Below are 18,279 nucleotides of genomic sequence, written 5' to 3' on the forward strand. Positions count from 1 at the left end.
GGGTCAATGCTGGGACCCTTAGTGATGAAATCTGTGGGGAAACGTTGCAGTTATTGCTCGATTTCCCTGCAGCGCCCTCACAGGAGAGATTAAGCATTACACAGTGCTTATTCAAATTAACGCATTGTGTGTGAATGCAGAGACCTCTAGAGTGACAGAGGCTCTTTTAACCCCTTAGTGACCACTAATACGCCTTTTTACGTGATTCACTAATGGGCTTTAGGCTAGGCTGACGCCTTTTCACGTCAGCCTAGTCTAAGTCCTGCACGGGTCTCCCGTGCAGGCAGGAGCCGGGGCTCTGCTGTCTGATGACAGCTGAGCTCCTGCTCCAACGCCCGCGATCGAAGTTTACTTCGATCGCGGCCGTTTAACCCGTTAAATGCCGCCGTCAATAGCGACCGCAGCATTTAACTTTGTTTACAGAGGGAGTGCGCTCCCTCTGTCACCCATCGGCGGCCCGCAAATGCAATCGCGGATCTCCGATGGGGTGTCATGGCAGCCGGGGGACTGATAAAAGCCCCCAGGTCTGCCCTGGACATATGCCTGTTAGGACGCGCCGGAGGCACGTCCTAACAGATTGCCTGTCAGATTTACACTGACAGGCAATAATGCTCTGGTATACGAAGCATTATAGCAGCGATCGGAACATCGCACAGTAAAGTCCCCCAGTGGGACTAATAAAATAAGTCATCAAAGTGAAATAAAGATTATTAATAAAAAGTACAGTAAAAAAATAAATAAAACCATTTTTTTCCATAAAAAGTGGTTTTATTTAGTAAAAGTGTAAAAAAAAAAAAAAAAGTACACATATGTGGTATCGCCGCGACCGTAATGACTCCATTAATAAAGTTAATATGTAATTTAAACCGCAAAGTGAACACCGTAAAAAAAAACGCAAAAAACTATGGCGAAATTGCAATTTTTTTCCATTGCCCCCCAAAAAAGTCATAATAAAAATGAATCAATAAGTGCCATGTACCCCAAAACAGTACCATTCAAAACTACGTCTTGTCCCGCAGAAAACAAGCCCAAAAAATCACTACATTGATGGAAAAATAAAAAAATTACGGCTCTTGGAAAGCGACGATGCAAAAACAAATAATTTTAGTTCAAAAGTGTTTTTATTGTGCAAAAGTCGTAAAACATAAAAAAACCTCCACATATGTGGTATCGCCGTAATAGTACCGACCCATAGAATAAAGGTCACATGTTAATTACGTCGCACAGTGAACGGCGTCAATTTAAAAACGCATAGAACAATGGCGGAATTTCAGTTTTTTTTTATAATCCCCCCCAAAAAGGTTAATAAAAGTTAATATAAAAATTATATGTACCCAAAAATGGTGCCATTAAAAAGCACAACTAATCCCGCAAAAAACAAGTCCTCATACAGCTATGTAGACGAAAAAATAAGAACGTTATAGCTCTTTGAATGCGACTATAGAAAAACGAATAAAATAGCTTGGTCATTAAGGCCTAAAATGGGCTGGTCACTAAGGGGTTAAACCTCTTCCCACTCTGGCTAAGAGATGAGGATTTTAAACAGTGGATCCCCCTCAGAATTCCCTTAAAGGGTGTATGGAACTGGGTTTCCAAAACGGAATAACCCCTTTAATTATAAAGAAAGTCTGCCTGACGGAGACACTAGGGGTCTAAAAGTTAAAAGTCTCTATGAACATGTATTTTAGGCACCGATAGGAGTTGAGGTGGAGAAGCTTCTTGTAAGGGTATGTTCACACTGAGTTTTTTTGCAGGCAGAAAATTCTGCCTCAAAATTCAGCCTCAGAAATGCAGCGAAATACGCTTTCTCTGCCTCCTATTGATGTCAATAGGAGGTCAGAGACGTAAATGCCCGAAGATAGGTTATATTGCTTCTTTTTCCCGCGAGTGTTTTTTTTCGCTCGCGGGAAAAAGACGCCTCCGTCTCCCTTTGAAATCAATGGGAGGCATTTTCGGACGTTTTTTGGCGCATTTTCCGATGCAGTTTCCGCGTCAAAAAAACTCTGTGTGAACTGGGCCTTAGGGAGTTTTTCAGCCAATTTTTATTTTTTAGGCCTAAAATGTAAAATAAGGAACTTTAAATATCTTTACCTAATTTTAATTCCGGTCCCATGTAGTTATTGCCCTGCACTAAAAAATATGCATTGCTTCAGAATGTGTCCTCTCCTTAGAGGATTCAGTTATATGGGGTATTTTATTAGTCTCCTGTTGAGCTGCTTTTTAGTTTTACTGAGTCTAAGGGTATGTTCACACGGCAGCGTCCGTAACGGCTGAAATTACGCTGCTGTTTTCAGGAGAAAACAGCCCTGTCATTTCAGCCGTAACGGCATGTGCAGGCGCTTGAACGCCGCGTCCATTACGGACGTAACTGGAGCTGGTTTTCCTTGGAGTCCATGGAAAACGGCTCCATTTACGTCTGAAGAAGTGACATGACACTTCTTTGCCGCGGGCGTCTATTTACGCGCCGTCTTTTGACAGCGACGCGTAAATACACGCCCGAATTACGTCCGTAAATAAGCCGTGTGAACATACCCTAAGGCTGGGTTCTTTGCAGGAGGAAAATCTGTCTCAAAATTTTGTTTGGAATTTTGAGTCTGATTTTCCTCTCCCTGCACGCCCATTTTCGCTGTGTTTTTCGTGGCGTTTTTCGCCGACGGCCATTGAGTGCTTCGGGCATAAAACGCCGCAAAATACGCTTTCTCTCCCTCCCATTGATGTCAATGGGAGGTCAGAGGCGTAAACGCCCGAAGATAGGGCATGTCCCTTCCTGTTCCCGTGATCTGGTTTTTCCGCTCGCGGGAAAAAACGCCTCCGCCTCCCATTGAAATCAATGGGAGACATTTTCGGCTGTTTTTTAGCGCGTTTTGCGGCGCGGTTTCCACGTAAAAAAACTTGTTAAATAACTCTGTGTGAACTGGCCCTAAGGCTTTATTCAGACGAACGAGAAAAACGTCCGGGCAACGGACCTATATGTGTCTATGGGGCCGTGCAGACATGTCCGTGATTTTTCATCAGCCTGAGTCCGCTGAAAAAAAGTCACGACATGTCCGTTCTTTCGGCGTTTTGCACGCATCACGCACCCATTGAAGTCAATGGGTGCGTGAAAACCACGCATGCCGCACGGAAGCACTTCCGTGCGAACTGCGTGATTCGCGCAAGAGCTGTCAAAAGGATGTTTACAAACATCCAATCGGAGTGTATTTGAGATGAGCGAACCCGGACAACCGAACCGAACTTCACCGGGTACGCAACGTCAGGAGATAGTCACTGTCCAGGGTGCTGAAAGAGTTCAACTATTTCAGCACCCTGGACAGTGACTTCCGATCCCAATATACATGAACGTGTAAAAAAAAGTTCTGACTTACCGAGAACTCCCTGCTTCTTCCTCCAGTCCGGCCTCCCGGGATGACAATTCAGTCCAAGTGACAGCTCCAGCCAATCACAGGCCAAGCACAGGCTGCAGCGGTCACATGGACTGCGGCGTCATCCAGGGAGGTGGGGCCAGATGTCAAGAGAGGCGCGTCACCAAGGACGCGTCACCAGGGCAACGACCGGGAGGGAAGTTCTCGGTAAGTACAAACTTTTTCTTTTTTTTTAACAGGTTTCTCGATATTGTGATCGCCATTCACTGTCGAGGGTGCTGAAAGAGTTACTGCCGATCAGTTAACTCTTTCAGCACCCTGGACAGTAACTGACGTCGACTAGACTCATCTCTATGATGACGGCTGCGCGAAAATCACGCAGCCGCGCATCATACACGGATGACACACGGAGCTGTCAAGTGGTTTTTGCGCGCGCAAAACGCAGCGTTTTTGCGTCCGCAAAAACGCCACGTGTGAATCCAGCCTAAGAGGTTTTCCTGTTTGTAAATAAGGGCATGCCCACACGTGGCGGATTTCCTCCGCAACTGTCCGCATCAATGCCGCACAGAATCTGCGTTGCAGATTCTGCGGCGGATCTGCACAAAATGTGCAGTAAATTGATGCGGACTAGCTGCTGCGGACTGCGGTAAAAGTGCTTCCCTTCTCTCTATCAGTGCAGGATAGAGAGAAGGGACAGCACTTTCCCTAGTGAAAGTAAAAGAATTTCATACTTACCGGCCGTTGTCTTGGTGACGCGTCCCTCTTTCGGCATCCAGCCCGACCTCCCTGGATGACGCGGCAGTCCATGTGACCGCTGCAGCCTGTGATTGGCCTGTGATTGGCTGCAGCCGTCACTTAGACTGAAACGTCATCCTGGGAGGCCGGACTGGAGACAGAAGCAGGGAGTTCTCGGTAAGTATGAACTTCTATTTTTTTTACAGGTTGCTGTATATTGGGATCGGTAGTCACTGTCCAGGGTGCAGAAACAGTTACTGCCGATCGCTTAACTCTTTCAGCACCCTGGACAGTGACTATTTACTGACGTCTCCTAGCAACGCTCCCGTAATTACGGGAGCCCCATTGACTTCCTCAGTCTGGCTGTAGACCTAGAAATACATAGGTCCAGCCAGAATGAAGAAATGTCATGTCAAAAAAGCAAGACGCATCCGCAGCACATATAACATTTTCATGACAGCTGCGGACTTCATTGCGGAATTTAGAATCTCCATTGAAGTCAATGGAGAAATTCCGCCGTGAGTCCGCAACCAGTCCGCCACAACTCCGCAACAGCCATTGCATGCTGCGGACACCAAATTCCGCACCGCAGCCTATGCTCCGCAGCGGAATTTTACGCATCGTCTAAATAAATAAAAGTGGAAGTCAATGGAGAAACGGCTCCGCTGCGGATTAACGCTGCGGAGTGTCCGCTGCGGAATTCAAGAGGAAATCCGCCACGTCTGGCCATGCCCTAAGTCTTAGGGCTGATTCAGACGAACGTGCTGTTTTTGCGCACGCAAAAAACGCCGCATTTTGCATGCGCAAAAGGCACTTGACAGCTCCGTGTGCCCTGTTCATATGGATGCGCGGCTGCGTGATTTTCGCGCAGCCGCCATCTTTATGACACTCCGTTTGGATGTTTGTAAACAGAAAAGCACGTGGTGCTTTTCTGTTTACATTCATTCTTTTACTGATATTGCGCGAATAACGCTTGTCCCACGGAAGTGCATGCGAAAAACGCTGACACATAGAACATGTCGCGAGTTTTACGCAGCGGATTAACGCTGCGCAAAACTCACGGAATGTCTGCACTGCCCCATAGACTTCTCTAGGTCCGCGCGAGCCACGTGAAAACCATGCGGGCTGCACGGACGCAAAACACATTCGTCTGATTCCGCCCTAAAGGTCAGAGCTTCAGTGAGAACTGTGACCAATCATATTGATTGTTTAACAAAAGTGAGCTGGTGGTAACATGACAGGCCAATCAGCTGGCAGCTACTAGAGGAAGCTGCTAATTTATTTATTTTTAAAAGAACACCTTTTAAATATTCACAAGCTGCCATTTTGATTAAGATATACAAATACAATTCCACATTGTGAGCTATATAATGACAATAATCTTCTCATAGGGAAGACTATATTGAAATATATTATTCTAACATTAAAAAAATTGTGCAAAAAAAAATAAATTAGAAGGGAGCATTTTGGTGACAGACTCTTTGAAAGTGATCTATGACTATGATTTACTAACCAACTTTAAAACTGAAATTGTTATATAAACATCTACTGCTATATTTATATCACATAGAATCAACTCAAGTTAAGAACAGTGCAGTTAAAGAGACAGCATGGGCAGATGTACAGATGTAGCCATCTTTATCTTGACTTTTGACTTTAACTTGATTTTTTTCAATGGCTTTTGTTGTGTGATATAAGTGAAGATAAAGATGGCTACATCCGTATGTATATATTATATATTTTTCCTCTTATGTCTATTAGACAGCATTGGGCAGCTGTATCTGTAGCTATAATTGTGGCTATTTCTATTTTATGCTTACTCAAAAGCAATTTTGTTATATAAGTCATTTTCATTTGTAAATTGAACTGCAATCCAAGGAGTCAGCTGCAAAATACTTCAGGTTTTATAAAATTGCCTTTTATGTCATGTAACTGGTTTAATGGTGTCTAATGAGTGGCTCTCAAAATAGTTCCATCAATTGGTCTATATTCATTTTAGGTACATGTAAACCAAAAAATCTAGTCTTGTCTTCTGCAAAACACATGCAATTATACTTTATCACACTGTGAAGTGCTAAACTGGCAGATTATCATTTGTGAGACCCAGATGTTTTGACACATTGATAATATGTTTCTTTAAGAAGAAGAGGTGCCCTTACTGAGTGCTAGGTAAACCACTTTTTTTTCCACTAATGCTAACAGTGACCTAGGAAATAGTTGTGGTTTATATTTAATGCAGAAATAATTTCAGAACATAATAATAATAATATCAACTATTATTATTATTATTATTATTATTATTATTATTATTATTATTATTATTATTATTATTATGAATCATTATATTCCATTATTATTCTTCTTATTATTATTAGGTCTGCTTATCTATAGTATTTTAATTGTTTATTTTTTTGCTCGGTGCAAGTTGCTAGAATCTTTTTAAATATTATTAGAAATTTTATCTAAAATGATTAAAAAGTTTCTAACAAAGCTAATACACACAAAGAAAAAAAAATCTTCATGCATTGAATGACCAGATTTGATTTTGTTTGCTTAGATTTAAAAATTTGCGGAGGGAAGGGGAGAGTATAAAATTAAACTAACAAGTACCCACCCTTTCAAACACCCTTAGACTTTAGCGCTGACACCCCGTTCTGCCTCCTGTTCCGGAAGCTCAGGGTGCAGTCACATGCCGTTCATCTGTCATGTGACCAATGAATGAAACATGACCACAGCCGGAGCTTCTGGGACCGAAGCAGTGATGAAAGTGGGTGTCAGCGCTAATAATTAAAAGGGTGAGTACCTATTAGTTTATTACATTATACCCTTCCCTGCCCTCCTGCAAAATTTTAAACCTCCCGGATAAGCATTTTAACCTAGGTATTTAGTAACTGGTTTGACCCCCTTGAGCATTAATGATCTCAATCAATTAAGAGTTATGATATCTGGTCTTATCCTTACAGACTTACTACAAATCATGGATGCTGGTGGGCTTTCGTGTATGATACCTCACTTTACTGTGCTTTTAGATCCTTAAGTGCATTACTTTTATGGAGTCTTTCCCTTCAAAGCTCAGCCATTTGTGCTGCAGACCTCTCCTTTTCCTTTATTAACAGAAAGTTGTTATCATTGTCTGCCATGTTATAGATGCAGTGAAGCCGCAACTCTTGTGGTCACTACCTGCATGAATCAGTGGCAGTGCTGCTGTGATCACAGGACTTGATTAGCTAGCAAGTTCTCTCTACAGACACACCGACAGCTTGTTCATTGTATACCCGGTTTATTTGAGCAATTTCTCTCTTCCTCGCTTTTGGCTTTTTCTCCAGCAGGGAGGCTGCAGTAATGGAAGTTTCTTCCTACTCGGCCCCGTATTGAAATAAATGTAGTGTTCAGTTTGTAAGTGATGGAGCTAATAAACAGCATTTTTTTTTTTTTTATTCTATATTACAATTTACACACTGAGGTACTTATCCTAAGAGTTCTTAAGTGGCTAATTGGAGATATGCTTTAACATCTGGAATTTGACTTAGCAATTCCAAAACTTCTCCATCTAGAATTCTTTGGTAGAATGTTGTCTGTATAATTTTTAGTGCAATTCAGAATTCACAATTCAATCAAAAATAGCAAGCCCTTAACTGTGTATTATTCATTTGAAGAGTTTACCTGCAATAACAGATAAAGGCCCAACAGGAGCAATTTCAGGAAAAAAACTATAACTTTTTATGTATTCCTTTTATCTCATATAACCCCTTTAAAGGAATCCTCAGATAATTACCAATTTGTCATGTCACCACCTATATAAAAGAAATACAAAAAAAAAATGACATTACACTGGCCAATGAGCCTGAGACTTTTTGTGTTGCAGAGATCCGTTCTCAGCAGACACCTCATTATCATCACAGGCAGGAAGGTAATGAAAGGACAAATAGGATCAGACCATTGACAATCTGTGATGGGGACAACTTTAACTGCATCTCCCTCCTTCCCCACATCGCACAGTGACCTTTGCACATGTCGCAGAGCATGCCCAAAACACTCTCATAGAAGTGTCTTTTTTTGACTGTGGTTTACAATGCATTTGTGGCTGCTGTAGAGCAAATCTTTGAACTGCTGTTCATAGCAAAATGGTTGAACGCATAATCATGTGCAGAAAATAGAATAAAAACATATACAATCAGGAAATAAAAAGTATATTGTTCTAATTAATAGAAAATAATATAGGTGATACATTCCCTTTTAGATCTTTTTTGACCTGGACATCAGTTGTAGTAAAGGGGTTTTCCCGGAATCATCTGAGGGTGAGTATACACAAAGCAAGAATAAAAAGGATTCAAACCCTTTGGGATTTTGTATGTTTTGCATGCTTTATTTTGTAAAATAAGTGATGGCTGAGGATCCCACTGCTGGGACTCCCACCGATCATGACAACGGGAGTTTTGAAGCCCCAGGTCCTCCTCACTGCACCCCCCACAGTGAGGAGGAGCTTGAATGAAGCGGTGGTTGAGCATGAGCCTACTACACCATTCAATGTCTATGAGAATGATAGAAACAGTTGAGCGATGTAATCAGCACTCTCCATAATTCCTATAGACTTTGAATGTAGCTGCAGCACGCATACTTGACTGCCTCTCCATTCAATGTCCTCCTCACTGCGCTCGAGCAGTGAGGAGGAAAAGGGGATGTGGGAGCCCACTTTCACGATCGGTGGGGGTCCCAGCGGTGGTGCACCCAGCGAATAGCAAGTTATCTAGGTGATAATTAATGATTTTGGGAAAGCCTCTTTAACCCGTTAGTGACCGCCAATATGCCTTTTGACGTCGGTCACTAAAGGGGTTTATTCTGATGCATAAGCCTTTTTAAGGACCTGCATTAGGAAAAATAAACAAACAGGAGGGAGTTGTCAAATCTCCCTGCTCTCAGCTGCCAGATGTAGCTGAGAGCTGGCGGCGTCCCTGCTCGAACGTGTGAGATCGATATAAGTATCGATCTCACCTGTTTAACTCTTCAGATGCGGTGCTAAATAGCGTGCACCGCATCTGAGTGGTTTTGGGGAGAGGGAGGGAGCTCCCTCTCTCCCCCACCGACGCCCGGCGATACGATCGCTGAGTGTCTGTGTCTCTGATGGCAGCCGGGGGCCTAATAAAGGCCCCCAGGTCTGTAGTGAATGCCTGCTAGGTCATTAAACGGACAGGCAGTAATACACTGCAATACAAAAGTATTGCAGTGTATTATAATAGCGATCGGATGATTGCATATTAAAGTCTCCTAGCGGGACTAGTAAAAAAGTTTAAAAAAAAGTTGAATAAAGTTAATAAAAAAAAAAGTGAAAAAATATGAAAAACCCACTTTTTCCCCTTACAAACTGCTTTACTATTAAAAAAACGAAATAAAGTAAAAAAGTTACACATATTTGGTATCGCCGCGTCCGTAACAACCCCAACTATAAATCTATTACATTATTTAACCCGCATGGTGAACACCGTAAAAAATTAAATTAAAAACTATGGAAAACTTGCTGTTTTCTGTGAATCCTGACTTAAAAAATTTGATAAAAAGATATCAAAAAGTCGCACCTACTCCAAAATGGTACCAATAAAAACTACAAGTCTTCCCGCAAAAAAAAGCCCTCATACAACTGCATCGGCAGAACAATAAAAAAGTTATGGCTCTTCAAATATGGAGACACAAAAACAAATAATTTTGAAAAAAAAGCGTTTTTACTGTGTAAAAGTAGTACAACATACAAAAACTATACAAATTTGGTATCGTTGCAATCGTAACAACCCGCTGAATAAAGTTATTGTGTTATTTATACCACACGGTAAAGAACGTAGATTTAGGATGCGAAAAAGAGTGGCAAAATGTTAGTTTTTTTTCTATTACCCTCCAAAAAATGTAATAAAAGTTAATCAATAAATAATATGTACCTCAAAATGGTGCTATTAAAAATACAACTTGTCACGCAAAAAACAAGACCTTATACAGCTATATCGACGCAAAAATAAAAAGTTCTAGCTCTTTAAAGGGAATGTGTTGCCAGAAAAACATGTTTTTTTTTAAAAAATTAAACATTTAGTGTGTGGGTGATTAAACACTGTTCAAATTTTTTTTATTTTTTTGCACGAGTCCAGGTAATATTATAAATTTTTTCTAATTTATAATACTACCCATTTTTGGTCACTAGATGGAGCTAGTTCCCAAAATTGCAGCATTGCAACATTGGGTTAAAAGCCCTCGCTCTAGTGAGCTCTCAGCATCCCCCCCTCCTTTATCCTGGCTAGTGCCGGGATAAACGAGGGGTTTGAAAGGTTTAACCTCCTACACTGTGTGTCGCCATTTTTTGAGGTAACCCACAGTGTAGTAGGTTTACATACAGTAGTAAACACACACAAACACTAACATACATTGAAATCTCTTACCTGCTCCTGCCGCCGCGGCTCCCTCCGGCCCGTCCGCTCCCTTTGCTGCCGCTGTTCCATGTGCACAAGTCCGGAAGCCGCGACCGGAAGTAGTAATATTACTGTCCGGCCGCGACTTCCGGTCCACAGGAAAATGGCGCCGGACGGCGCCAATTTCGAATAGGACTGTGTGGGAGCGGCGCATGCGCAGTTCCCACACAGACGCCGTACACGGCAGTCAATGGGACGGGAGCCGTTCGCAGTCCCTATGGGACTGTGGCTGCCGTATTCCATGTCTGTGTGTGTCGTTAATCGACACACACAGAAATGGAACAAAAAATGGCAGCCCCCATAGGGAAGAAAAAGTGTAAAAATAAGAAACAGTAAAACACAAACACACAAATGAAAATAAACGTTTATATTAAGGCACTAACATCTTTAACATATAAAAAAATTATTTGTGATGACACTGTTCCTTTAAGGCTCATTAAGGTTTAAAATAGGCTGGTCATTAAGGAGTTAAAGCCCTCCTGCACATATGCATATACAGCACAGGTAGAATGTACAGGAGAACTAGCCAGAGAAATAGCCAGAATCCGAGACAACTCCAATCCTGGCCATTTAAGGGCATGGCCAGACGTGGCGGAATTGCTCTGGAATTCCGCTGCGGAGTGTCCGCAGCGGACCCGTTTCTCCATTGCCTTCCACAGCTTTTTAGTAGGGTTCGTTTGCACGTTGTGGACAATGGTTGTTGCGGACGTGTGGCGGACTGTTTGCGGACTCATTGCGGAATTTCTCCATTGACTTCAATGGAGATTCTAAGTTCCGCAATGAAGTCCGCAGATGTTGTGTAGATGTTATGTGTGCTGCAGGAGCGTATTGGTTTTACTAACATGACATTTCTTCATTCTGGCTGGACCTATGTATTTCTAGGTCTACAGCCAGACTAAGGAAGTCAATGGGGCTCCCGTAATTACGGGTGACTACGTGTGTGCACCCATAATTACGGGTGACTACGTGTGTGTGCACCCGTAATTACGGGAGCGTTGCTAGGCGACGTCAGTAAATAGTCACTGTCCAGGGTGCCGAAAGAGTTAAGCGATCGGCAGTAACTATTTCTGCACCCTGGACAGTGACTACCGATCAAAATATACATCAACCTGTAAAAAAAATTGAAGTTCATACTTACCGAGAACTCCCTGCTTCTTCCTCCAGTCCGGCTTCCGAGGATGAAGTTTCAGTCTAAGTGACGGCTGCAGCCAATCCCAGGCTGCAGCGGTCACATGGACTGCCGCGTCATCCAGGGAGGTCGGGCTGGATGACGAAAGAGGGACGCGTCACCAAGACCGGCCGGTAAGTATGAAATTATTTTACTTTCACTAGGGAAAGTGCTGTCCCTTCTCTCTATCCTGCACTAATAGAGAGAAGGGAAGTACGTCCCCTCAATACGCAGCGGCTAGTCCGCATCAATTTAATGCCCACTTTAGGCAAAGCCGCAACAGAATCTGCAACGCAGATTATGTGCGGCATTGATGCGGACAGTGGCGGAAGAACTCCGCCACGTCTGGGCATGCCCTTATAGTTGCATTTTATACATCACAATTAGTGTAAAGAAAATGCCCCGAAGCTGCCTCAAATTGATTTTAATGGGAATCAGAGTCATTTTTTTTTCTCAGGACTGATTTTTCTAGCGCTCGCTGAAAAAAAATCGCCCTGCTCTATCATAGGGAAGATTCTGCTCTTTTTTTTCTTGGTCCAGCGGGCTAGTTCAACCTCCAGTGGGCTGTTTAAAAATCTGCCTCAAAATCTGGAAGAAAATTAAGGGTATGTTCACACGGCAGCCTCCGTTACGGCTGAAATTACGGAGCTGTTTTCAGGAGAAAACAGCTCCGGCATTTCAGACGTAATGGCAAGTGCAGGCACTTTTCACTGCGTCCATTATGGACGTAATTGGAGCTGTTTTTCCATGGAGTCAATGGAAAACGGCTCCAATTACGTCTCAAGAAGTGACAGGCACTTCTTTGACGCGGGCGTCATTTTTACCCAAGGGGTTTTATATTTGCTTTGTGTATACTCACCCTCAGAATTCTGTAAGCAGACTAACACGTGGTATAAAGAAGGTTAAATTCAATATTTTCCTCAATAATCAGCCTTAAGATTCAGATTAAAAGAGAAAAAAAGTCCAAAATCATTTTAAAGTGAATTGGAAACTAAAGTCCACCTGCCCACACACCAGATATTCCTATAGGTCGAATTTATCCTAAGCAAAGTCTTAATAATAGTCAAAGCAACACGTATAGTGTAATGATAGAACAATGAATTTAAAGGCAAGGTCAAGGATCAAATAGAGTCTGAGATTTTACAGCAGGTAGGGAGGAAGTCTGACTGGGTGGGCCACATGGTTCCTATCTGCCAACAAATCATCTGCATCCGATACCCAATATATTTCTATACCTTAACTGTTAAAATTGACTTTTCTCTGGACGCAAAGAGTTAAAATGCAGCAAAGCTTCCTCCTTTTCCCTGTATACAATGACACATACATCTCCAACTATTTGTAATCAGAGTAACTGCCGAGACTAATTCACCACATCAATATTATTCTGTTAACTCCGGATTCGCGTCCTTATGGGCCGTGCAAAAAAATCTTACAAAGTGTAATTTTAATTCATTGGTAAAAAATAATCTCAAATAAAATTAGCTTCTTGAGTTCATTAGTTATTAAAAACAGCCTGTGCCTCTGGCTAGGCAGTAAAAACATTCACTGCATTAGTAATTGCTTAAAAAACTCAACACTGCGAAGCAAACGAATTCCCTCCCACAAACATCTGTTATTCTTCCCATCATCATACTTCATTCTGCATGGCTTATACCTCTTATCCCATATTGCAGTTATTACCTGTTATATTTTCGTAGTCACTAGAATAGATCATTTTCTAATTGTTGAGTTTGTAATGGGTATTTAACTCACCTTCAATTTGTAGTGGCTGTTATTTTTGTAAATTGGGTTAAATCAGCCCACACAATTAATCTCTCCCTCCAACGGGGAAGATTAACCACTGCTTGGCACAGGGAGACCAGACCACCTGCACGGGTCGGTCAGTGTGACTTAGCATTGAAACTGTGAATAGCTTTGGATTAAATTAGGTGTAAAAAAAGTCATTTCCTTTAAGTGATAAATGAAAACACCTGCCTATGTGCTCAAGTATCTTGCAAGTAGGAAATTGTCCTCACTTAAAATGTTTACTAGCCACATTGAGGGCTTAATTATATCCAAATAGCCTTTTGCAATGCTTTGATGATGTGATATATATATATATATATATATATATATATAGAGAAAAATGTAGAGCGTAGTAACGGCACCAGGACTTCAAGATGGATGAAAGCAAAAGTGGATTTATTTCACCTCAACACAGCAACGTTTCGGTTCAACAGGAACCTTTCTCAAGCCATGATATATATATATATATATATATGACATGAATAAAGTGTGAAAGATATTAGTTAATGTTATCCAAATGATACTTCAATTGTGAAGGCACCAGTGAATAATTGACTACGTCTATGTTTTTCTAAGAATTATACGGAGGGATCATAGAGTAAAATACCGGAAATCACATTTTGCTTAGGGCCAATACTATTACTGAAATACTTGAGCCCACTACAGGAAAATTATTTGAGGGCCTATCTTCCATCTAAGCAGAAGATGTTCACAGGCCACTTTTAATGACACGGCGATCTTTGATGTGATCGTTCTACATATAGGACATATCATCAATAAGGTCTTATAGGTTATATGTGAATCAACTCATAAGAAAAGTACCCTCGTGGCAAGTGCTTGTCTCCAAAGTTAGCTCCCTATGGGTTGTCTTCTGCTGGACCTTTAGGAACCATTGTTGGGTTAGATCCTGGGAACAACTGGAGTATTCACTGGTGCTCTAGTGAGCCAATGTAATCCTGGCTGTCAGCTAAGTAATTTGTTTAACCCCTTAATGACCAGCCTATTTTGGACCTTAATGACCAAGCCATTTTTGACGTTTTTCCATCGTCGCATTCCAAGAGCTATAACCTTTTTATTTTTGCGTCGACATAGCTGTATAAGGTCTTGTTTTTTGCGGGACAAGTTGTATTTTTTAATAGCACCATTTTGGCGGACATATTATTTATTGATTAACTTTTATTAACTTTTATTTGGGGGGAAATAGAAAAAAACCTGAAATTTCGCCACTCTTTTTCGCGTCTTAAATCTACTCTGTTTACCGTGTGATATAAATAACACAATAACTTTATTCAGCGGGTTGTTACGATTGCAACAATACCAAATTTGTATCGTTTTTGTATGTTTTACTATTTTTACACAGTAAAAACGCTTTTTTTTCAAAATTATTTGTTTTTGTGTCTCCATATTTGAAGAGCCGTAAAGTTTTTATTTTTTCGCCGATGCGGTTGTATGAGGGCTTTTTTTTTGCGGGAAGACTTGTAGTTTTTATTGGTACCATTTTGGAGTAGATGCGACTTTTTGATCACTTTTTATCAAATTTTTTTAAAGTCAGGATTCACAGAAAACAGCAATTTTTCCATAGTTTTTTATTACATTTTTTACGGCGTTCACCGTGCGGGTTAAATAATGTAATAGATTTATAGTCGGGGTCGTTACGGACGCGGCGATACCAAATATGTGTAACTTTTTAACTTTATTTTGTTTTTTTAATAGTAAAGCATTTTGTAAGGGGAAAAGCTGGGTTTTTCATTTTTTTTCACATTTTTTTTTTTATTAACTTTATTAAACTTTTTTTCACTTTTTTACTAGTCCCACTAGGGGACTATAATATGCGATTCTGCGATCGCATTTATAATACACTGCAATACTTTTGTATTGCAGTGTATTACTGCCTGGCCGTTTAACACGGCATGACCTAGCATGACCTAGCAGGCATTCACGACAGGCAGACCTGGGGGCCTTTATTAGACCCCCGGCTGCCATTAGAGACACAGACACTCGGCGATCGTATCGCCGGGTGTCGGTGGGAGAGAGAGGGAGCTCCCTCCCTCTCTCCAAAACCACTCAGATGCGGTGCTCGCTATTGAGCACCGCATCTGAGGGGTAAAACGTGTGGGATCGATACTAATATCGATCTCACACGGCAGAGCAGGGACGCTCCCAGTCTTCAGCTGCCTCTAGAGATTTGACAGCTCCCTGCTCTGTTTACTTATTCCGATGCCGCGACGTAAAAAGTCTATGGCATCGGAATAAGGGCCGTTAGTGACTGACGTAGAAACACGATGGGCCGGTCACTAACAGGTTAAGGCCTCTTCACGCGAACGTATTTGTAACAGGTTAAGGCCTCTTCACGCGAACGTATTTGTAAACATCCGCAATAGGGAAAATTTTGCATTTGTATTGCCTCAGTATTACAGATCTGTAATACTGATGTGCTGTCTACTAGGGAGATAATTCAATTACAGAAAACAGCCCCTTTGAAAAACGAATGCAATGTGAATGCAACCCTGATGACATACGGACCAAATACGGATGCATCCATATTTTAATCTCTCTCCATTGACTTTAATGGGTGTTTTTCATCCGCAATATGGATGAAAGTAGTGCATGCTATGTTTTTAAAATCTGTGTGTGAATATACTCATTGATTAACATTAGCTCAGAAAAAAAACAGATGGAATACGGATGTGAAATACGCTCATCTCTAAGAGGTCTTACACTTGTATAGCTGCAGAAGAACCCAGTCAGGAAACAGATTCTCTTGGGCTCTTGACCATAGGCCACAAAACACATAGGTCCACATTTACTAATGTATTAGCTTTTTTTGTTTTTTTTTTTGCATATTCTATTATTTTTTTGTGGTCGTGGTTTACTGCCAGGATTTAGACATATTTATGAAAAAAAGTCACATCGCTACTCCACACAGACCCTGATGTAGAAAAAAGTACCATCATTTTAGCCAGTGTTGTATATTGTACCAGATTTATCAAAGGGGACAAATGCACTCAAAAATTTGTCACAACATATGTAAAAAAAAGTAGTCGAGCTTTAATAGGGTATTCACAGAATCGATTATTATTACCTATCCACAGAACAGGTGGTAATTATCTGATCACAGTGGACCCTACCCCTGGGTCCCAAACCCCCTGTTCCTCCTCACTGCTTTACCACAGTGAGGAGGAGATTGGGTGAAGTACCAGTCGAGCTTGCACGCTGCCACTATATTCAAAATTATAGACATTGACTGATACTGCAGGGGGTGCAGTGAAGAGGATCTGGGGTTCGCGTCCCCTTTTCTCACAATCGGTGAAGCTCCCTGCAGTTGGGCCCAAAGTGATCAGCGGTCAGACAGTCGATCGGTTAATTCTAGGACAACCCCTTTAAAGGGAACCTGTCACCAGCATTTCACCTATTGAACTTTACTTATCCCTCACTGGCCGCTGATATCAAATGTTCATTACCATTAGGGGGGATTCACACGAGTGTGATTTGGCAGCGTGTAGACCGCGTGGTTTTCGCGCGGCACGCAATGCCCTATAGAAGTCTATGGGGCAGTACACACAGTCCGTGTATTTTGCGCAGCGTTTGTTCGCTGCGCAAAATACGCGACAGGTTCAATAACTCTGCGTATTTCACGCATCACGCACCCATTGAAGTCAATGGGTGCGTGAAAACCAGGCAGGTCGCACGGAAGCACTTCCGTGCGAACAGACTGAAACAGCGCACGAGCTGTCAAAAGGATGAATGTAAACAGAAAAGCACCACGTGCTTTTCTGTTTCCAAGCATCCAAACGGAGTGTCTTTGCGAGGAGCGAACCCCGACAACCGAAGCTAACTTCACCGGGTTCGTCCAAACTCGTTTTGGCCGAACCCGGCAAAAAAAATTCCGGTCCGCGACGTCGGAAGACATTCACTGTGCATGGTGCTGAAAGAGTTAAACTGTTTCAGCACCATGGACAGTGACTTGCGATCCCAAAATACATGAACCTGTAAAAAAACCCGAAGTTCTAACTTACCGATTACTCCTGTCTCCTTCCTGCAGTCCGACCTCCCGGGATGACACTTCAGTTCAAGTGACAGCTCCAGCCAATCACAGGCCAAGCACAGGTTGCAGCCAATCACAGGCTGCAGCGGTCACTTGGACTGCCGCGTCATCCAGGGAGGTGGGGCCCGATGTCAAGAGAGGCGCGTCACCCGCGAGACGGTTTTTGAGCTCGCAGGAAAAAAGCGCCTCCGTTTTTTGGCGCATTTTCTGATGAGGTTTCTGCATCAAAAAACATGTAAAAAAAACTCTGTGTTAACTTACCCTAAGTGGTTTCCAGGGGGAGGGGGCCTTCTTTGTCACCCCATCAGCACCCCAGCGGTGTGATCACGAGGGACCGATGGTTTCCATGGTCTGCCAATAGTGAATGCCTATTAGAAACTGCCAGAGGCGTGGCCTAATAGAATGACCTGTAGGGTATGTATGAACAGGTCACTATTAGGGCATGTTCAGAAAGGGCAGAATTTTTCCGCAGCAAATGTTGCTGCAGATTCGCGGCAATTACACAACGAATCGGCAGCAACATTTGCATATTTGACAGGTAATTCAGACGTTGCAGATATCACAGCGGACTTCCCACAGATTTCAGTTTTTGCATTGCAAAGGTTGAAATCTGCAGTGATATTCAGCTGCTTTTCTGTAACAAAATATGCATGCTGCAGAGGGAAAATTCTGCATCGCAGCCTAATTTCCGCACAGTTATTTTCCTCAACGTCTGAACTAACTTTCCTAAAAATG

The sequence above is a fragment of the Rhinoderma darwinii genome, chromosome 9 (assembly GCF_050947455.1).
Source record: "Rhinoderma darwinii isolate aRhiDar2 chromosome 9, aRhiDar2.hap1, whole genome shotgun sequence".
NCBI classification, from domain to species: domain Eukaryota; kingdom Metazoa; phylum Chordata; class Amphibia; order Anura; family Rhinodermatidae; genus Rhinoderma; species Rhinoderma darwinii.